At 42.1% G+C, this 23,974-nt stretch overlaps 1 protein-coding gene across 28 annotated transcripts in view; it reads right to left on the bottom strand.

Moving 5' to 3' along the window:
* NRXN3 (neurexin 3) overlaps positions 1-23,974 on the bottom strand; it is a 1,668,422-nt gene that overhangs the window by 830,574 nt on the left and 813,874 nt on the right. The window lies entirely within an intron of this gene.

A 23,974-nucleotide genomic window follows, 5' to 3' on the forward strand; every position in this document is an offset into this window, starting at 1 on the left:
GGTGTTCCACAACTGCCCCCAAATGTAAAAGTCTCAACTCATATGGACACTGGCAAAGCAGTGAAAGAAATATGTGCCCTCCTTTGTCTACAGAGAGAAAGTTCTAAACCACCAAGGGCAGTAAGTGAACATTTATAAAAAACAGTAGTCAGCTGTCATTTTGTTTCCCAAAGTCTTAGATTTCAGATGAATTTCTTGAAGATACAGGAAATTCATCATTCATTTTCAGAATAATTTGATCACTTAGGCATAATACACCAGTCTGGCTTTTGGATTATCCATCAATTGGATGAGAAAAGCGTTCTGTAATATATACGCTTAACTTGATATTGCCATTAACCCACAGTCCTACCAGGATACAGTAACCATAGAAATCAAAACAGAAATCATCACAATAAAAATGTTGAGGTCTAACCTGCATGATAAGTAATGCTCCTGAAGGGAATGTGAGGGGCCCCCAGACTTATCCCATTGTTCATCATCCTCCAAAAAGATCTCAACATCTAAAAAAGTGAAATAATGGAAAATCCCAAAATTGAACCCTTTCAGGTCTAAAGAATGTTCAGGAAAAAGTGCCACCAGATACAGAAATAAACCAAGTTGTCTGAAAGGATCCAGGATCAAAATGCTCAAGAGGATGTTCAGGTGTACGCTAGGAAAAATCAGGTTCAACAAGGAATTACAGTACTTAGAAGCCAAAGATGACAAGATAAACACTGAGGCATTATAAGAATTTGGTTAGTAATGGGGGGAGAATGTCATATTTTGCTCACCATTGAACTGAGATGTAAATGTAAAAGACAAAGAAGATTACATAAACCAGAGAACTTAGACCAAGTTCCAAGTTCACTACGTGGCTAGCTGAGCCTGTGCAGAAGGACCCCGCATGAGTCTTCCTAGATTGGTCAATGACTATGTAGAAAGCCCTATCTCTGGAAATAACTTGGGGAAAAAAGATGAACATTAAACTAGCCAATATATCCCTATGTTATTATGCTTCTGAAATATTTCAGCGTACAGCTGTATCCAACATTTAAGAACACAGTAGGTGCTATAATGAGCACTTACTGAACAACTGATACATGCATAGGTATTTATTTCTTTGGAAACCATCAACTAAGGTCAATACATTTTTATCGAGCTAATTTTGAGAGCTCTATTCTATAGCTTTGACTGGCCACTCCACCCCCTCCTCTGCCTCCAAGGCTCCAAAACAGTGTTGTATACATTTAGGGAGGAAAATTTAAAAAATAGTATCACTTGGGTAAATATCTTTTATTTTATTTTATTTTTTTAAAGATTTTATTTATTTATTTATTTGTCAGAGAGAGAGAGAGAGAGAGCGCACGGGAGAACACAAGCAGGCAGAGGCAGAGAGAGAAGCAGGCTCCCCACTGAGCAAGGAGCCCGATGCGGGACTCGATCCCAGGACCCTGGAATCATGACCTGAGCCGAAGGCAGAGGCTTAACCAACAGAGCCACCCAGGCATCCCGATAAATATCTTTTAAACTGGACCATTTAATTCTTAATTATTATTGTTGGTACTGAATGCTCTTTTTAAGAGTAATGATGGAGTGTCTCGGTGGCTCAGACAGTTAAGCAGCCAACTCCTGATTTTGGCTCAGGTCCCAGTGTCAGGATCCTGGGTCCAGCCCCGAGCCCCATCAAACTCTGCAGGAAACACACTCAGCAGGAATCTGCTTCAGGATTTTTTTCTCTCTCCCTCTGCCCCTCCTCTGGCTCACTCAGTTTCTCTAAAATAAATAAATAAATAAATAAATAAATCTTTTTAAAAAAAGAATAATGATAGCAGTTGAAGTTTGGAGAAATTTTCTTCTTGAAAAATAAAGGTTTTCAAAGTTGAAAGGTCTCTTTTAATTAAAATACACAACAGGTCATTTATATCTTTTTTTTTAGAACATATCTATATCTCAAGTGCAATGTAAATGCACAAGAATCCTAAGAAATCAATGAAGAAATTAAAAGTGGACCGAATGTACCGAAAATTGGGTATGATGCCATGAGATCAATGAATCTGAAGGGAAAAAAATTCCATGACAAGCCATTTTATATTCAATTTTAGCTGTTCTTTGTGAGTATGCCTGTCTTAATATTATCTAAAACCTATACACTATAATAGAATTTTTCCTACATCTCACCTCATTAGACAACGTTGTTCATTATCTCATTAAATTCAGGTCTAAGATTGATGTAACAGTCACCTTTACAATGGCAAACTATGCAGGCATTGAGAGAAAATGGGCCACATCATGAGGGTGCTTTGAAGCAAGAACAGATGTTCTCAGAAGAAACAAATCTGCCTTTGTTTTTTTGTGTGTTCTTATCCTCTTTATTCTACATGCAAATGTTCCAATAAGAGAGAGGAATGTGAAGAAAGACATAGGAAACACTGGCTACGGAGGTAGCACTGTGACAAAGACAGGCTATTCAAACACCTGTAGGTGGCATCCACTCTTCAGGTAATGTTTGTGCATCACTTCGTTTTCACAATTGGGGACAAAGTGAGAGGGAGAAATACTAACACCAACACAGTCACAAGTAGCGACATGGCCACAATGGTGTCATATTAGTAATCGGTGTAAAATGAGCTTTGCAATCAGCCCAGTGTGTTTTAAATGCTGGGTGACATTTTGCAGGTGCTTGGAATTTTCTTGTGTCAAATTCAGACAAAAAATATTTAACTGTCCTTTTGACTCTAAAACTTCAGGATGTGATGGTCTATGACCAAACAGGTAGGAAAAGACCTGAAACCCCTTATGCCCTACCGCTTGGCTACAGTTGCTTTTTCCAACCCCAATAATTCTCATGACTCTGCCAGGAGGGAAAAAAAAAAAAAATTCCATACCCATACCATTACAATGGTAGGGAAATGAATATTATTCAATATTCATTTTCAAGCAATAAATACAGAAATCCCAGCGAGCATCCAAAAAAGTCTCTGCCTCCAAAAGTGGAAAGTCAATGGCATTTATCTTTAATCAAGCCAAAAGGTCAATGCATCCCTACCAGAGAGAAAGTGATTTTAAACGCAGCTGGAAATGTAGGCAAACAGAGGGCAAGAACAAATCTAATTTGTAGCCTAGGCATACAATGGAATTAGTAAGTGATACAAGATGTAGATATAAGCCGAAAGCTAAAACATACACATTGTTAGGTCTTCAGAGAAGGAGGATTTAAGTCTAGGCAAGACTTCCCCCGCAGAGTCAAGCATCAGTAAAACAATGAATGTGAAGACAAGGATTAGACCAAGAGGAGAAACCTTTTTTTTTAAAGTTGCAATTTAAAATAGAACTGATGGGAATTTAATTTCTAAAAATTAAAAGGAAAAAACCTCAAAGGCACTTATTTTCCTACATTGTCCTTCTTCTTTTTTGTAGCAGGGAGAAATGGGATCTGTGATTCGGTACACACTGGATATATGAATTAGAGGGATGCTTCCTTAAGCTGTTTACATAGTAACTACTGATCTCACACACACAAAAAGAAATCAGTGTTTGATTCCCTTTAGGCTGCTTAGGTCATCACCATTTGATCTAAATACAGGAAGCGAAAAACTTATCTGAGATCCTATAGTTGAATTCCCCAAGTAATGACCTCTGTGACTGGAGTAAAGAAGCAAAATCCCAGCTGGAGATTTCCGGGACGCAGAGGTCGGTAGAAGCGAGTGTTCAATTGTTTACTACCACTGGAAAAAGAGCCTTTAATGAATCCTTTGGGCGATACCACCAAATTCCCACTCTTGACCTCATCTCACTGCAAACTCACTTGGCACCATCTCTTAGTTAAGACTGGTCTCACCAACGATGGTCTAATTTTCTGATGAATGTGGATAGAGGAGGAGATGTCACGGATGAATAATTTAAGATTATTTTCTTGACCTATCCCTACAGGAACCCTGTGGAAGGCTTATTTTTTCCAGAAGCCAGAACTAAGAGTAAAATCAAAGTGAAAAGTTAGAAGAAAGGCATTCTTTGGGAGAGGATTCATTGCTGATTGCTTGGAGGAAGATGACGCTTAGATGTTAGCAGATCATTCTCTCTGGGGGGACAGGGAATAGGAACATGTGGGAAAAAAGTCTGTATTTGGCTAAATACAGACTAAAGGCACACACTTTCACAAGGTGGACTTTGGATTTTGAAGGTTTTGAACCTACTGCGTTGTTTTCTTTTCACATTTGCGTTGTTTTCGTTGTTGCTTTTTGGTAGACTCCTCAGAGCACATGAATTTGCCATTCCCCCCAGGAGCAACGTAACCAGCACAACTATAAGACACCCCAATATGCATTCATTTGTCAACAAATTTCTAAAACCTGCCCAGACCAACGAAACCAGAAGGTTTTGCTCATACACAGGGAGTAGAAATTCCTTCCATCTGCCACAAAGTATGATCTCCAAAACTGGGTGGGTAAGACTGGAAACTTACTTCGCTTGGGGTCGGGAGGCAGGGGCAGGGATTAAGGGCACACTATCTATACCATAATCACTTTGCTTTACCTGAACATCTTTCTATTTGTGCAGGAGAGAGAAAGAAACAACTACTTGATTTCCCTTGGTTAGCTATGTTTCACATGAATCCAAATTTCTACAATGCATACAAAAACATGAAATTCACTCCCTTAGAAAGGTATAGCAAAAGGCATGTGATTATACATCTAAATGGCATGATAAAGAAATACTCGAAATGACTGTGTTAGCTTTAAAGAACACCAAAAATATTTAAAAAGAGAAAACTTACCTTCATTTCCACCAGCACCCTAGGTAGGCCAGCTGAACTAATACAAACCTTTTAATAAGCCTAGAGCACCATGTATTTGATCAGTCTCCCACCACCCCAAACACCCCCAAGAGAGTAGATTATGCAAATAATAGCAGGGGTGAGTAGGGGAGTGGGACTACAGAGTAAGGAGGGTGACACAGAAATAGGAAAGAAACACCTCATTTTCTGTCCAAAGCCATTTCAGGTTCTAGATGTTTTCTTGGGGCTGACAACCCAACAGAGAGTAAGAGGTATTTTGTTTTTATAAACTTATTTTTTTCCCAAAAGCATTCATTTTCTTTGAAAAAAAAAATTTAATCATTTACTTATAGAGGCAGTTTGGTGAAACACCTCAAAGAGGTCCTTCCATTCTCACTGGAGCCCTGGAGTCTCAGAGATGGCTGTCTCTGCCAACAACAGACGCGAAAGCGGGACGTTTTCTGGAATTCTTCTGTTAAGAAGTCTCCCAATGAGGTGTGTGAGAAAGATAAGCAACCCAGTTATTCCAGCAGAGTATGTGTATCTTCCTGGAGACCCTGTTTATCATTAAAACCCACTAAAAACACCACCAACAATTACTGGGCTTGAGTAAGTAAATGGCCCATTCAGCCAACCACATACAACATGCTCAACTATGGGCTGCCTTCACTTCTGCTAGGGTTCACCCTCCACTCTGCTCACACAGCACTGTTGCTAACCTCTCAGTGCATCACAGGGACTACCCAGTCACACACTGAACAAGTATTAACTGAGCACCAACACAGGATCGGGCACGGTGCCAGGGCGGAGGGTGGGGAGACAACAGGACAGAAAAAGTCCCCCGGCCCTTACAATGCCTACAGCCTGGTTGGGAGTGGGGAAGGAGGAAGGACAGTACCAACCAGTTGGACGGAGGGCTCCTAAGTGAGGTGGCCAGAGCGGGCTTTTCTGTGGCGGCGCACTGAGAAGGAGCCAAACATGCAAAAATTTGCCCCATGGGAAGAGCAAGTGCAGAAGCCCAGGACAGGCTTGATCACAAAACACCCCACTGTGGCTGGAACTTGTGCCCAAGGGAGAGAGTGCGGTGGGAGAGAAGGCAGAGGAGTACGCAGAGGCCAGACCACAAGGAGACCGAAAGGGCATGGTACAGAACCTGAATGCTCTTCTCAATGCACCTGGGAGCCACGGGAGGGTTCAGGCAAGGGGATCCTATGATTTAACTTAAATTTTAAAGATCATTCTGGTTGCTATGAGTACCCTGGACCCAAAAAGGCCAATAATGGAAACAAGGAGATCTCGGGGAAGTTGCTAAAGGCAGGAAATGAAGGTGACTTGGTCTCGGATGGTAGCGGGAAAAATGGACGTGGTGAGATATGGGGTGTGTGCTAGAGGTGAGGTCAATGAGACTTGAGGTCAGTTTGGAAGGTGGACTAGGAGCAGAAGAGGAATCCCCAGTGACTCCTTGATTCATTCTGAGAGTGCAGGTGGTAGAAGCACCTTGAATGAGAAGCAGAGATTCTAGAAAATGCAAGACATACTTGATCCTACCAGCCAGCGGAGCTTGCTTCTGTTCCTCGCACCTTCCCTACCCAGCATCAGTCACACTCAGCACCAGGTCCTGGCAGCTTCCTACTGCTTGGAGTGTGGCTCAAAGTCCGCTGACTGCAAGATTTTCTTAGCACGGTATTAATCTGTACCATGGGCCACCATGGCCTACTGATGACACAGGGTTACTAGGTTCCTGCTGTCCCTTCTTACCCTCCCTCTCTCCCCTCCCCTTCCTTCCTTCCTCCATCCTCCCCACCCTCCCTCCCTACCTTCCCTCCCTTTCCCCCTTAATTCCCCGCATGCTTTCACTTATGCACACTGGCCCCTGCTTGGAATGGAGCAAGATGTGTGCCTCACATTACAAAGCAAACCCCAGCAGCCCACTCAGTTGTATCTCTAAATTGTGATCACAGTGTAAAATGAACCCTCTCATCTTGGCTAGGAGAACAGCATCTCAATTTTGAAATGGAATGAATCCAGGGCAGATATCTCTCCGAAGGAACAAATGATTCCACAAAAGATGAGAAAAAATCCTGCCCCCAATTTATTGCCAAATCTCTACCTTAAGTCATAAATTTACAGCATTGCTCAGGAGTGGGATGCTGAGGACAGTGTCAAGATTTCTTGTGATAATCTCTCTCCATGAAGCCACTTTTCAAGAGATGAGGGCAATTTGCTCAGGGATAGGCAGAAAGATGTTTTTGTGGATATTGACTCTACTCTTATTAAAAAAAAAAAAAAAAAAAGAAAACCTTCTTAATACTTCCCCTGCCACCATTATCATGATATAATTAATACAAATCAGGCTGCCTATGATAATTTAGAACGTTATTGTGCCTAAGGGTCCTTCTGACTCTGTGATCATATTGTTGAGCGCTAAAGACACAGATGTTGAAGATGATGGTGACTGAGCTAAAGAGATCTGAACCAAGATATGCACTAGAACCCGCTCTCCTAATACCCTCCTAATCAATGCCTGTTTAAGCCCGTTTCCTTCTGAATTGACTCCTTGGTAATAAAAAGCAGAATAAAAAATGTCCACTTAGGAGTTTAAAGGTATAGTTAATTAATCCTAATAATTAATATTTTGCTGTAAGTAGGAATTAAGGAAGGCATAATACATACATCTTCCATTACTCCTCTTCCATAGACTTCCACAACTTTTCTACCTCCAGCCATCCCCTCCTGGCTCCCAAGCCTCCCAGCTGGGAGTGTGCACCTCTCGAGTAACCGGGCTGTGCTTGTCCTCTATATTCATCGCTCTGTCCCTCTGTCCCTGCTATTACAGATCTACACATACATTTGTTTGTATCCACTGCCTCCAAGTCTGTGCCCTTTGAAGGAGAACATGCTACCTTTATCATCCCCAGCAACGAAACCGAGTACCTTACTTACACCAAGAAGATGCTCAACATACTTGGGGGGAAGAAAACTAGTAGAAGAATAAGTAGAGTTAGACAGATTACATATCAGTCTAGTAAGCAGGTCGAGGGAGGGAGAAGAAATGCAAGGGGAGTACTGCAGACTGCATTTTTTTTTAAATGTTACTTATTTATTTGACAGAAAGAGAAACCGAGCGAAAGAGAGAGGGAACACAAGCAGGGGGAGTGGGAGAGAGAGAAACGGGCTTCCCACAGAGCAGGGCCCTGGGATCATGACCTGAGCCTAAGGCAGACACTTAACAACGGAGCCACCCCGGCGCCCCTGCAGACTGTATTTTAGCAACAGAATAAACTGGACTGATTTGGGAAGATATTCAGTACAGTAATAAATACATATAACCGAATTATAAAATTGGATGAGAAAAATAAATGACAGAGTAAATTTATTGAGGATGGAGGAAGAAAAAAGAAGAGGGAGTAGAAGAGGTTTGTACACGGCATTCTGGCAGCTGTGTGAATTAGGTGCTAATTCCTAATTCATCTTAGAGCTGAAAGACACCAGGCAGCAGATATAAATAAGACACTACTTTTTATTTTAAATATATATTTTTTTCCCAGCCAGGAAAAAAAAAATATTGTTTTCTGAGAAACTGATATGAGGATTGAGAGAAAGCTTCCAGTTACTTTGCATACGTGATCTTATCTGGTTTCCCAATATGAAGCTGATATGGTTTCCCTCAGCTTTGCAAGGAAAGAAGTAGCACAGAATGCCATAACCTGCCGAGGTCATGCAGCTACAGAACACGGCCCCTAGTCTGCCTGCAAGCTGTCCCTGCTTTGCTTTGTCCTCACGGCTTCACCACGTGTATGCCCCGGGGCTGACCCAGTCTAGAGATGTGAGAAGGAATAAGGTGTGGGCAGGGAAAGGACATGGGAGAAGTGGGAGAGTACAGTGAAATAATAAGCAGAAAATCTAATTTCGGGGATCAATGAAAAGTAGGACCTGATTTCACTTTTTAAAAATTTATTTGTAAGACAAGGACCAAGCCCTAATCTAGTAATAAAACCAACAGAAGGTTGAAGTTTATATTAGAGACAAAAGTGGGTTGTAACAGATCATGTCTGTGTGCACCTGCAGCAGACACTTTCGTCCCTGCATCATGTCTCCTGGGCCAAGTTCAGATTTCGGCCATGGCAGCAGTCAACCAATGTTAGCTCACACGTGGCCAACAGTCCCCATCTCAAGCAGGGCCAGCTGTTCAGCCTTCTCTCAGGTCAAGGGTGTCTTCATCACCTATGTGCGAGAGCAACCAAGTAGGGGCTGTCAAACAATGGGAGGGACAAAGCTAATAGATTAATTCCCCAAAATCTGTCATCGGAGCGGACAATTCTTGGAGAGCATTCATTACAACACCCTCCATCTCCCCCATATCCACTTGGCAATGGATACTCCCATTGGTGTTTCTTTCTTCACTGCTCATGCTCTCTGCTACTTCACTCCCACTTTCGGAGATCCCTCCCAAATAAACCACCTGACCTGAGTCCTTGTCTCAGGCTCTGCTCTCAAGGGAGCTAGACTAAGGTGACACACAGTGCTTCATCATTTCCTCCCTAGTAACTCAAACATTACAACAACCCTGTGAAGTAGGGAATATCAATGCTTCTGGTAAGATCCAGAAAGGTTAAGTGACTTTCCCAAGGTCACAGGTTATTGAATCATAAAAATAAAACAAGAAGCCAGGCTTCACAGATGAAACTCCACAGATGGAGCTCTCCCATCAACCTCTAGCTTCCTAAAGTCTATAAAGTCCAAAAAGGACAGACAACAATGGTCTTCTCTCACCCCTAAGGGTAGACATAGGGGCTATGGTTAAAAATTTCCAAATAGTGACCAAACTCTTGAGCTTTTGAGGACATGCATAGGTCTCCAAGGGAAATCAGCAGGCTTTCCACTGTGAGGATCTGTGGGACCCATAAGGACCATGGAGGGTTTTTGAGAAGGTGAGATCACTGTCACTCTTAATTAGCTTAGGCTTATTCGAGACAAAAATTAAGACATGCAGTCTCCATACCCAGAACCCCTCCTGTCTCTATGTTCCAAAATCATCACCATATCTCAGCTGGGAAGTTTATTTTAGATAGAAAAATACAGTCACTAGATTTTTAAAGTATCCTAAGATAAAGAGCTCTGAAATGGCATTTCTGTATCAACCCCCATGAGTACAGCACCTCCTTTCCACAATAGAAAGACTAAATCTGAGGTAAGAATGGAAAAGCAGTGGTATTTCTAGCCTATCTCCTTGGGATGATAATTACAACATCTATCGGCTTATGAGATTGATGGTATTAGCTGATCACCCACCGTGAACAGAGGCAGTTGCCACATGGGATGGTCCTGTCACCTGGCTGCACCCTTTTATCCTCTTAACATCTGCTTTGTGCAGTTGGGGGATCCAGGGAGCTAGATTAGCAGAACAATCACTCTACTCTGCCCCTAGTTCACTAAGATGATGATCCTTCTCCCTCTTAAAATAATACATACGTAGGTTTGAAAATATGAGAAATTATAGCTCTCTGTCTCACTAGAAATATCATCTCTTTATGGTACCCACTAAAATAAAACTTGCAAGACAAGCACATAGAGGAAAAATTAAAACCAGAGCATTAATAAAAATAGATCGAGGATATTTTAATTCAAATGTATTTGCCTCCCTTGAAGTAAGACTTAAAGGCAACTGGTTCCTCACCAAATGTGGCCTTGGGCAAGGCATGCAAGTGGCTACCTGGGCAATATGACTCACTTCCCTGTGTTGTCTTTACAACGTTGTGCAATGGTTTGGATATAGCAGAGAAGTGAACTTCCTACCCCTGACTGCTTTATCCATGCACCCTAAATTCCTGATAGAGCTGAAGGCATCAAGCAGAAGGAAACTCTTCCTGTTATGCAGGGTGAACTCACCACCCCTCTTCCAGCCTGTATAGAGGGAGATGAGTTTAATCAAAAAGGCCAGTACCTACTATAAAGGCACTGTAGAAATGTCTGAGGGTGCAAAGATCAAAAAGACACAGGAGCTCACAGTCTGCTGGAAGTGTTGCACAAATAAAAACTAATTGGGAGGGAGAAAGGGTTACAGAAGTGTGCACTGGATACCTGGCTAGTGGGGCATCTGGAAGTCTGAGTTATTCATTATTCTTTTGTTTCCCATTTTCATGTAGGACTACATAGATCCTATAAGGCAGGGACCAAGACCTTCATTTCTGTGCCCTTCACGACTCCAAATACTACTGTCCTTGGTATGCAAAGTGAATTCTCAAAGTTAAAGAGCAAATGAATATGTTTCTTATTCTTTTCATACTTGCATTAGACTTTGTTAATAATAGCAAACAAGCATATTTTACTTACCAGATGGCAGCTGCTTGACACGATCTTGAGTGCTTTACCTATATTAATTAATTTTATACTGACATCAATTCCACAATGTTGTCATGATTGTACTATGGGTTGACCAAATATGCCATGCCTTCCAATCTGCCTTTTCCTAATAGGTCCAACCTTCCTGGAGAATTAGATTTTCTGTCCCACTATGTCAGGCACTTTGTGTGACTTGCTTCATTGCCAAAGTAATACAAGCAGAAGTGGCCTGGGCCACCTGAGAGGTTCAAGAGGCATTTCGTGGCTCTGCCACTTCTCCCCCTTCCTTTGCTGCAAATCCAAGAGGTGACCGATGAGGGCTGTTTCTTCAGCCAGGGTCCAGAAAAGAAGAGAACATGCAGCAGAGCTGTAGCAAAGCCATGATGAACATTAATGTGATTGGAAAGGAAAGCTCTGTTCCTTCAAGTCACTAAGATTGCAGGGAGGCATTTGTTACTGAGCGGAGCTGACAGATACATAGGTCCTGTTAATATCCGTACATTACCCTTGAGAAAACGGAGGCAGAGAAAGGTTCAATCAATTCTTCAATTACTACACATATGTAGCAATTGCTGGGATTTGAATCTGGAAAGTCTGGTTCCATCTTAGCATTAACTACTATACTACACAGCCTCTACTGGCTAAGGATGAACCAAAGAAGGCTACAAGAACAAAGATAAACCTCACAGTGAAATATTCTACACATAACCTCACACATACACAAATATATATATATATATATATATATAAGTCTATTAAGCCCATGAATTAGCTAAATGCAATGAACATGCCTTTAATTTCCAGGTGGACAAAAAACAAAGGCAAAGAAGAAAAAGAAGGCAAAATAAGATGGGAGAAGAGAGAGAAACAGAGAGAGAAAATGACAGGGAAACAGAACAAATTACCAAAATATCAATATTTGTCAAATTGCTCAAGGCAAATCTCTCTCCTAGCAAAATAAAATTCAAAATTTTTGTCTTTAAAATGCTGCCAGAATGCAGAACAAATAAGAACATCAAGTGGGTTTTCCACTTTAATAAAATGAGCTCCTCTCTTTGCGAACTAGAGGGGATCGCAAGTAGCACGTCTCACCCGGGGGGTGGGGATGGGGTGGGGGGAGGCCATATGCATGCAGCAGTTCTGTCATTTTCATGTTCAGATGTTTCAGAGCTGCTAAGGAGTAATCAAGGCCCACGGTCCCGACATTTTTAACCCAATAAAAAGCATCTGTGGATACTGTGAGGAATTCAGATTCCAGAATGCCAGACTTTGTCTTTGGCCAATGTTTCCTTCTTTCCTCAACTCTGTTTTGTATTTTGATTTTTTCCCAGGTTATGTCCTATGCTTCTCTTATCCTCCCAATCCTCTCTTCTCCAGCATCTCCCTGCAGGTCGTCCCCTCCTCAAACTGGAAGCTGAAAGTCACTCTGCACCCTCCCTTCTCTTTCACTTCCTGCATGCAAACCACAGCTGGGGCAGGGGGTTCCATCCCCGAGGTGAGGCCTGGATCTGGAGACAGCAGGCTTTGGGTTCCTTGTCCGATTTTACAGAGAAAAAGCCCTGAGACTCAGAGGGTTGAAGCAATGCACATGAGGACATTTAAGGTGAAAGTGACAGAAACCAGATCTAAACCCTTATCGCTATGACCCCAAAGCGGTGTTTTATACATACACCTCAACCTTTCCACGAGCCAAATATTTTTATTAGTCAGTACATCAGCACTGGAGAGCAATACCAGTAGCTAATAAAATAATATCATTTATAGATCATTTAGAACTACTTATGATTTTTAAATAGTATTGCCCTCATCAGCAACTGTTTTGTAAAGAAGTGGTTTTAAAGACATTCTCTCAAGATATTCATTTTTGTTTCTTTTTATACATTACTGAGATTTTTTTTCCCATTCTGATATTATTTGGCAGATTTTTAGGTACCAAATCCACTTGGAAAAGAATAATTTCAAATGCATAATTCAGTAAGCTTATGATTTCTTCTTTCCAAATATTTCATGTCTGGTATATGGGCAGTTCTGAATCACTCCTCATGGTACTGGTGAGGACAGAGGGCCATGGGAGAAGACAGGAAGAGTTCAGGGTCAGAGACAGGGCTGTTGAAGACCATAAGGAAGACTGGGAGAACAAGTGACCAGAGGGTGTGAACAATGTCAGAGGCTGGTGATAAGCTAGCTGGGAAGGGAAGAGGAAATGGTGTTCTGAACTAGGCGAGACTTAGGTGAGCTTATAATGTGGTTCCATACTTGAAGGATGGAGTTTTGTGGCCCTTGTCAATGTGGAGTGATTCAAGAGATAAATCCATACATTGCCTCCAGATCTGGAGCCAGCCATATTGGCTTCCCACTGTACTGTCTACTCAGATGACCTTCTACCTCCAACCCAACTTCAGTTCACCCAACTTCAGTCCACTGTGGCTAGAAGACAACCTCATAGTTCTCTCCATTCTCTGACCCAGAAGCAAACTCTTTCAGATAGTCTAAGACTCTAAATGATGCTTCCCTTCCATACCCTTTTTTCTAATGGTGGATGTGTTAGAATTCAAAGCACTAAAAAAGGGTCCTTGTCCATTTCAGAGGGTAACTGGATGGTTCCAGAGATGGCACAGGGGTGCTGGGACAAAAGGTTGCAGAAGACTAGTAGGGACGATGCGACATGAAATAACTGCCATGCTTCATGTTGGGGCTTCACATTTCATTCTCCCAATCCTGTGAAGCTAGCATTGTAATCCCATTTTATAGATAATAAAATTAAGAAACGGGGATGTTAAATTATCTTGGCCAAGAGCAAACAGCTAGTAAGCAGAACCATAGCCAGGACTATCATAAGGTCAGGTGTTCATTCTTATCCTAAACTGCCTTCTGGACGGACAAGGAATGTGCATTGTGGATAAAAACAGAGCCACGCTGCTTCTGTAGGAGCAGGAGTGGAGATTGGGAGATAGCAATGAGGTAGAGGAGATGCTTCTTTGAACAGATATTCAGGCCGGGTAAGAATGGGAATGGGGCTGTAAGGCAGCAAGGAAACCCTACAGAGTGCCATCGATAACGATGAGTAGAGGTGAATCCCTGTGGGCCTTGGGTCATGCAACTGTGGGAGGGGACACTTGTATATTGGGGTGTTTGTGAAGTGAGCTTACATTGACTGGGACCTGCCTGTAATATCTGTGGGAACTCAAGCCCCCCACCCCCCGCAGTGGATTCCTGATGGGTCACTCTCATCTCAATAAACTTCGTTTCCCATTGACTTTGAGATGTGACCAGAGAGAGTGCCTGTATTTTTCAGGTTCTAGTCCTAGGATTAGACATCGACATGCATTTATATTAATGTATATAAATGCAGCTTATGGACACTGAAATCCAATGGTGAATCAACCAACATGTTCTAACATGGAAATGAGAAGAAAATGCAGTTTTGTGCTTATTACATCTAATTATCCTGTTTCTACTGATTCTACTGCTTCTACTGATTCTACTGATTCATAATCCTAGCTACCACTCATACAGTGCTGTGATTTAATCCAGCTCCCATGGGGTCAGTGGAAACACAGGTTCTAACATAGAGCTTGGCACACGGCAGGTGCCCAACAGATGAGTGCTACTTGTTGTTATTACTCATTTACAAAAATACATTTAAGTGATTTTTAAATATCAAATAATAGGAATAAATGGCAGTTAAAAAGAAAGTTCAAAGTTAGAAATAAGGGGAAAGAAAGTCCCATAGGGACTAAATTTTTTTTAAGATTTTTATTTACTTATTTGACAGAGAGAGAGATCACAAGTAGGCAGAGAAGCGGGCAGCAAGAGAGGGGGACGTAGGCTCCCCGCTAAGCAGAGAGCCCGATGTGGGGCTCAATGCCAGGATCCTGAGATCATGACCTGAGCCGAAGGCAGAGGCTGAGACCTGAGCCGAAGGCAGAGACTGAGCCACCCAGGTGCCCCTAAATTTTTAAATGATGAGTATAAAAATCCTTCTTACTCCAAGAACAAATATCCAACTAATGGTTGCACGATAACATCTGTTTGTTATTAAAGATTCATTATCTCTATATCCCATCAAATACTACTCATTTATAACATGGTAGGCTTTGGCTAGTGGCTAGGGATAAAAGGAGAAACATATTAAGGTCCCTGGATCAAAGTTGGAGTCTACTAGAAGAAATAGGTAGAAAATGAAGTACCATGTTTTAAGTGCTCTTACACTTGGGTGAACACTTTATACTACACCTTAGGGACACAGTGAAAGGGAGAAGGTGTGTGTGTGTGTCTGTGTGTGTCTGTGGGTGTGTGCATGCACGCACACAGACCTCTCGGTCTGGGTTTGGGGTCAGAAATATAGTGGCATTCAAGTAAGACTTCCTAGAGAAAGCGAAGCTTATGTTTCCTAAAGTAGGAGCAGCAGCAAGTACTCCAGGTTAGATCAGAGATGGGAGAACATTCTGTACCATGCACAGAGTAGAGAGACACTGGCAAGTTCAGGGAATGGTGAGCAGTTCCATATGTTACACAAGTACAGAGCATTTTTATAAGAGGTAGGAGATGAGTCCAAAGGGATAGCCAGGACCAGATTTTAAGGACCTTTGTTGCACTAACATGCAAAACACAACAAGACGTTGTATTTTATCTTCTAGACCAAAAAGAGTTCTTCAATATCTTAAATAGGCTGCTACGTGTGTTTGCTATATTATTTAGTTTACTCAATTTTGCTATAGATGACAATGAAAACAAATGGGATAAATGAAACTGACAGGAAGTGTTAAATATAGAGAGCAAATGGGTAACTTCTGAGACCTGTTAAACAGAGAAAATAATCGGACCATGGGTATTTATTTTTTTTTTTTTTAATTTGAGAGAGTGAGAGGAAGAGAGAGAACAAGCTTGGAGGGGAGGGGCAGAGGAAGAGGGAGAGGTAGACTCCCCGCTGAGCTGGGAGCCTAATCTGGGGCTCTACCCCAGGACCATGGTGTCATGACATGAGCCAAAGGCAGACACCTAACTCATTGAGCCATCCAGTCACCCCCAGAACATAAGTATTTTAAACGAAGATAAAAAGGACAGAACAGAGAAGGTCCTTGTCCATAAAAACCTTAAGTATTTATGACTCTCAGACCATGTCTGATTGACTGCTGGCAACCCTAACTTGGTTAACTCACTAGCAACACTCAGTATGGATTGTTTCAGGCTTGAGACACACAGATAAATCATATATCTGGTCATCAAGCTAATTGGTGGAGCTCTACCTACGGTGAGATCTACCCGTCCTTGTTTTTCTCAACTAGGGCAAGTGTGTGACGGCTCCAGAGGCCTCCCAGTTGCTAAGGACCACTCAACTCTAGTCCACAGTCCTGGCACCCACCCCATCAGCAGAGAAGCTGATATGGTAGAGAGAGAACATAGATATATGAACATCGTGTAACAAGGATTCAGGTGGAGTAGTTTTTCCATCCCACTTGTACACTATCAGTCATCTGCCTGCTTTTGTTGTGTGCATTAATTTAATGACCCACATAATTATACATCTTAATTTGGTCTATGACCCTTTCTGTTCCATGACCTCTAGAGCAGCATGCCTGAGTGTACTTGGAATGTCAGGGTGATTTCTCACATGTCCCAGGGAGTGATATGATCAGATTATTGTTCTAGAAAAATCACTCTGGTCCTTCAAGTGTAAAGCCCGGAAAGCTAGGGGCTGAGGCTGGAGGCACAGAGACCAACTCCTGACTGTCTTTCCCAGTCAAAGAAATGCAACTTGTATTTCACAAAAGATGAACAGGAACTAGAAGCTTCAGGAACACAGAAGGAAGAAAAGTGTCCTGAGGAACTGAATTCTTTGCTGTTAAACCAAAATAAAATCAACCCCTAAAATTCCTTAAAGTCCATGCAAAAATCACAAAGACGAAAAAAAAAAGTCCTGATGCCACATAAAGGCTGAGATTTCCCCACCTACCCTATGATTAACCATCCCTCCTGGTATACCAACGGTGTCACGAGAGCTTGTGGAGGTAAGAGCCTACCACAAGTACAACACAGTTCCGTAATCTCTCATGCAGGCCAGCAGGATGCCCCAAAGAAATGAAAACCAGCACACTAAAATGCCAGGTGAAGGAAACAGCTGGACGAGAATTCAAATGCCTCCCAGTAAACAGGGAGTCAGTGGGGCATAAGGAAGACCGCTGGATTTCGAGCTGGCTAGACTTGGCTTTAAATCCTTTTTCCAGCACATACTGGCTGTGTGACCTCGACCAAACACCTAAATATCTCTTAGCCTCAGTCTCTCCTAATTGTAAACTGGTAAGAACAATCACTTTTCATCAAGTAGCTATGGTGAGAGACACACAACAAACACAGGAGTGTGCCCAGCACAGGCTCTCTTTCCATGATTAATTCCATGTAGACTGACAAATGCATAATTCACAATTCATAAAATGGCTATTCCAGTAGCCTACCTTGATGTCAACAGTAATGACTTAACTAAAGATAACCATGGTATTCTTACTGCTTTAGTCTCCAATGTATACCAATGTTAAAACAGTATTCCTTTAAGAATTCTGAAACTGGGGCGCCTGGGTGGCTCAGTGGGTTAAACCGCTGCCTTCGGCTCGGGTTGTGATCCCAGGTCCTGGGTTCGAGCCCCGCATCGGGCTTACTGCTCAGCGGGGAGCCTGCTTCCTCCTCTCTCTCTGCCTGCCTCTCTGCTTACTTGTGATTTCTGTCAAATGAATGAAATCTTTAAAAAAAAAAAAAAAAGAATTCTGAAACTGCTGGTACATTGCTAAGGAAACTTCCCTACAGATAAGCAGGCATAGCATTGGGTCATATGGGTTTTAAGCACTTGGGCTTTGGAGAAAGGGAGCCCTGTTCGACCGAGCACTTTGGGATGACTTAAGAAGCTTACAGATTCCTGTTACAGTGAACTCAGCTCTAAAACCACTGTGTGAAGCCAGTGTCATTGACAAGGCCCTAAGGATGGAGAATTGCTCAGTGGTATCTTCTAAAGCCTGTTATATTCTCACAAAACACCTTTCCAATTTTTTCTTGCACTTTTTTTAAAAGATTTTTTTTATTTGACAGAGAAAGACAGATCACAAGTAGGCAGAGAGGCAGGCGGGGGGTGGGGGAGGGAAGCAGGTTTCCCACTGAGCAGAGAGCCCAATGCAGGGCTCAATCCCAGGACCCTGAGATCACGACCCGAGCCGAAGGCAGAAGCTTAACCCACTGAGCCACCCAGGTGTCCCTCTTGCATTTTTTAGAATTACAACTTTCAGCCTAACTCCAAATATCCTATTATGGGAGCACCTGGGTGTTACAGTCAGTTAAGCATTCAGCTCATGATTTCAACTCAGATCATGATCTCAGGTCATGACTTCAGGGTCATGATGTCAGGATCCTGAGCTCAAACCACACATTTGGCTCCATGGAGTCTGCCTGAGATGCTCTCCCTCTCCTTCAGCCCCTCCCCACTCCTGCACACACTCACTCACTCTCTCTCTCTCATCATCTCTCTAATAGAAATAAATAAATTTTTTTAAAAAATCCTATGATTGTTAAATGTTGAAAAGGAGAAGATGAAATCGGGAGGCTAAATTATAGGACGTACAATTCTGAAGGGTAATTTACCCAAACAAGGAAAATAATTTCTCCGCTATTATAAAAGAATATTTTACCAGAGAAGGCCCTGCAGTTCTAAAGAGGGGTGCGATGCTTAGGAAAGAAGCATGTCTTACAGCACAGGCGTCACCTACAGCAAGGAAGAGGAGATGAGCACCATTAACATACTACCTGAGTACGGGTACCCCAAACTATTTGTGGGATGAATCTGTAAAACAGGAGAGCTCCAGACATTAGAAGGTGACTTCTAATCATGTCCAGTCTGCCTTTATCTGTGATGAGGTTTCAAAAGCACAAAAAGGTTCAGAGATGTGGCCAAATTCTTAGAACTAGTAATAGTAGGAGCCTAGGACTCTGGGAAACCAGGCCAGTAACATCTTTAACAAGATGCAAGTAATTCAGGGCACCTGGGTGGCTCAGTGGGTTAAAGCCTCTGCCTTCGGCTCAGGTCATGATCTCAGGGTCCTGGGATCGAGCCCCGCATCGGTCTCTCTGCTCAGCAGGGAGCCTGCTTCCCTTCTTCTCTCTCTGCCTGCCTCTCTGCCTACTTGTGATCTCTGTCTGTCAAATAAATAAATGAAGTCTTAAAAAAAAAAGATGCAAGTAATTCTTCAGGCTAACTGAGGCTGAGACTATGGAATGCACAATGATGCTGAATGCCACTCACAATGTTTTCTTTTAAACTGAGGCATAACAGACATAATCAACTGCACCTACTTAAGGTGAATGAATTGATAGGTTTTGACATGAATAGGCCCATGAGATCATCAACCACAATCAAGATCAGAACCATATCCATCACCCCCAAAGCTTCTCCACATCACTTTGCCATCCCTTCCTCATGTCTCTCCAAAGCAATCAGTGATCTGCACTGACCCTATGGATTAGTTTGCAATTTCTAGATTTAAAGAAATGGAATGTATCGCATATACTCTTTTCTACCCGGCATCTTGTATTGTGAGCATAGTACATTCCTGTGTTCCAATAAGAGTTTATTCATGGAAAGAGATGGTGGGGAATATTCAGAATGCAGGTTATAGTGCACAGACTACTGATCTAGTTTTTAAAGCCCCTGTGCTTAATTTCTATGCTGTAATGCATTTAGGAAAATCCAGCTGCTCTAGGCAAAATATGTTTAACTGCTGGAAGATAATAATAATAATAATAATAGCAGCAGCAACAATAATAATAATAATAACATGGGAAGAGGGTTTGCATTTTTGTGTTTTGGGGAACAGACAGAATGTGAGTTGTGAAGTAACAGCTAAGGTAGGAAAAATAATAGATTGTGTATAATGTGAAGGAAATGCACATTATTCTGTAACAATGGAGAATCTTAGGAGAGTTTACTTAAAAAAAAAAATTGGGGGTGGATTTGATGAAGAGCACAAAAGACAGACTACAGAATTTAGACAAGAGGTAAATAATCCTGCATTTAAAATACTCTATAGCAGAGAGAAGCAAATGGAAGGTACATTTAGAAGAGGTAATTAGGTGACCATCTGGATGACAGAGATAGAAGATGGAGGGGGGCAAAACTAAGGATGAATTCCAGATTTCCTGCCCATTTAATTCAGTCTTGCCACTTATTTTAGATGAAACAAAACAAAGAGGAGAGCTGTGTTTAGATGAAAGACTGGTAAGCTCTATCATGAACCTGTAAGGTTAAGATGTTCACAGGAGGGGCGCCTGGGTGGCTCAGTGGGTAAAGCCTCTGCCTTCGGCTCAGGTCATGATCTCGGGGTCCTGGGATCGAGCCCCACATCGGGCTCTCTGCTCAGTGGGGAGTCTGCTTCTCCTTCTCTCTCTGCCTGCCTCTCTGCCTACTTGTGATCTCTGTCTGTCAAATAAATAAATAAAATCTTTAAAAAAATTTTTTTAAATAATTAAAAAAATAATAATAATTTTTAAAAAAAGATGTTCATGGGATAAACATGTGAGAATGACTAGCAGGTAATCAGAAATATGGACCAAGTATTCCAGAGCCAGAGGGAGCAGATTAGGACTGTACATATCCACATACACATACCCACAGCCCTTTGAGTAAAAAAGAAAAAAATAAACCTAGGTTTTCATTAATTGCTCTCACTTATGAAGTGTCACAACTTCCCTGAGACATCGTGAGTTGTGCCTAATGATGTCATGGAAACCATGGTTAGTGATCTTCAGATCCTAACCACAGCTCAGTGCCAAAAACTGATAAAGCACTGATGTCTCAAAACAATGACGGAAGCTTTCCCATGTTCCTGGGAGCCATGGGCTTGGACGCAGAGAAGTACAAGGAGGTGGACCAATATTCAAATCCACTGGCTCTCTCTTCTTAAGCAGCACTCAGGTCTCCACCATCAGAAAGACCTGCTGTGTGTTGAGGGGCCCAGAGGAAAAGCATCCAAAGAGAAGGTGAAGGTCTTCCTGTTTATGAATCAGCCAGTAGGCTTGGTCTCTAGAAATAACCCTCTGGATGGACCAATAGGAGACCTCAAAATGCTTTAGAGCATCACGCGTGCAAGCGCATCTCTTCATACGTGTTCCCGTCCTGGTCAAGCATAGGCATCTGCCTGAGCTAGAAACAGACTGCAGAGTAATGATAAATTTAGCAAAGTCTCAATTCCAAAACCAGCACTTGAGTGGTCCCTTGGATTTGGTTTCTTGTTCTCTGGTGCCCTCCTGTGTTCTCTTTTCATATAACACTTCAGGAAAAAATATACAGTGGAAAAAAGACAGTCTCTTCAACAAATGGTGCTGGGAAAACTGGACAGCTATATGTAGAAGAATGAAACTCGACCATTCTTTTGCAGCATACACAAAGATAAACTCAAAATGGATAAAAGACCTCAACGTGAGTCAGGAATCCATCAGAATCCTAGAGGAGAACATAGGCAGTAACCTCTTCGATATCAGCCACAGCAACTTCTTTCAAGATATGTCTCCAAAGGCAAAGGAAACAAAAGCGAAAATAAACTTTTGGGACTTCATCAAAATCACATAACACTTGATTTACAAGACCCAAACTGAAGTAAGAAAGCTCCCACAGTGCCTCTTCCTCTAAGACAATAAAACAGCCCTTTACCTCATACCACAGACTTCAATGTTTCAACAACTAAGCTTCCAAATCAACAGTGTTTTCAAACAGTTGAAGACACCCCCCCTAATGATTAGCATGCCGCTGACCATAAAGTAGATGCTCAAAAAATGTTTGTCAAATAACTAAAGGTCCATTAGTCAGAGTTAAACAAGGAAGCTTGTTGAGTCTTTCTGATGTATTCTATTTCAACAAATTCATAGGGAATTGCCAAAGTGCTTCATTAGCCTGGGTTATATTTATACCTGCTTTGTAAACTATAACAACTAAAAAGGAAGAGTTGATCATTGATTCTTTGGGGCATTCCTTCAAATATTTATTGATCTTAAACCATAGGCCACATCCTGTTTTAAGTGCCAAGAAATGAAAAAAGAAGATACCGTTGGTGGAGACAGAAAAGTAACCCCACCACTTCAGAGCAAAGGTAACCAGCTATGATAGACGTATGCTTCGAGCATTGCTGGATCACAAGGGAGAAACTGACAACTGAAATCATGAATAGTTTACATCACGCATCGCAAGCACGGGCACTGCATGCAGGTTCTCTTTCCTGCCCCACACCGAGATTTTGAGTCATAGATTTTGAGTTGGTATCTCACGTTTTACAAGATTTTGAGTTGGTATCTCGCGTTTTACAGGTCAGCAACTCCAAGGATTTGACTTACACACACAAGTGCAAGATTGCTAACCACACAGAACTCCTCCTGGTAGTGGTTTCTACTTCATTTAACAATAGACAATATAAGGCTGGAAGGAATATGTTAAAAAAAAAATCTTCCATTCTTCTAATTACTAGAAAGATACAGTTCAAGCTTAAGAATGAACAGCATATGCTCTATGCATTGTCTCTTTTGGTCACACCTGAGTTGCCAAGCCCAAACATCACTTCCCAGCCATGCCTCACAAGCGTGTTCACTCCCTTTTCCTAATCCAAGACCCCTGTCTGCCTCCCAGCTGCCTTACGCCTCTATTACCATAGCATTTGTTTTATAGAAGTTGTATTATCCAGAGCTAAGAATCTTTTATCCCTTGTAATCAAACTCTGCTTCCCTATCTACTGCTTCAATAACACCATTAGTCTACTTCATTTTTTAAAAAAGACTTTATCTACTCATTTGACAGAGAGAGATGCAGTTAGAGGGAACACAAGCAGGGGGAGTGGGAGAAGGAGAAGCAGGCTTCCTGCCAAGCGGGGAGCCTGACACGGGGCTTGATCCCAGGACCCTCGGATTGTTACCTGAGACGAAGGCAGACGCTTAATGACTGAGCCACCCAGGCACCCCATCTACCTTATCTTTTGAGACTCTTACAGATAGAACACAAAAATCAGACCACTTTTCAAAAAAGACCTAAGGCTAAAATCTTGGGTGCTCAACTGCCATCTTCTTCTCAGGCTTGCCTTTGCTTATTTTAGTCCTGTAGCACCTGACTCAGAAAGGTAGTTCCAAAGCATCACTGAATTCAGCCTGAACCATATGCTTACTGCAAACTCTGCCACCAGCAGCACCACAGAGCCTGATGACTTCTCCTCATTTTTCCCTCCTTCCCAAGCTCACACTCTTCCTCCTACCCAATGGTCTCCTTGGCTTCCTGGATCCCAGTGTTGTTCTGCTTCCAAGAACTTGTGAACTTCAGTGTTCCTGAGACATTCTCCCATCACGTAATTGCCATACTACATTCCTCTCCTCCATGGAACTGTAACCCAACCAACTCCTTTCGGATATTTCCACCAGACAAGATGGTCTGCAGGGGAGAGGACAGTTTTCTTAGAGTTGAGTCCTGAACACGGTGTGCAGTTCCACTTTGGGGCCTTAAGCTAAGGTACTTAATCCTAAATATCTGATTCTTGGTGTCCTCATCTGTGAAATGGGAGTATTAATACCTATAGCACTGAAGCCTTCAGTAAGTGTCCAGTAAGTGCTGGCTTCTTGTCCTCACCTCCTCTCTGATTAACCCTACCCATTCTTAACTAATGTCACCAACTCCTATGATAATTGCATGTAAATTGATTATATCCTTGTTTTTTTTTTCTTATTTTCTTATCTCTTAGTTGATCTTCTAAGGGCAGAGGACCTTACTTATTTTAGCTAGGATGCTAATTAGTATTTTAAACATCAGATGCTCCTGATTCTTTACATCGCTATCCTACCAACCAGCCTGCTCCCAAATCCTGTTTC

Source organism: Lutra lutra, chromosome 7 (assembly GCF_902655055.1).
Source record: "Lutra lutra chromosome 7, mLutLut1.2, whole genome shotgun sequence".
Lineage (NCBI taxonomy): Eukaryota > Metazoa > Chordata > Mammalia > Carnivora > Mustelidae > Lutra > Lutra lutra.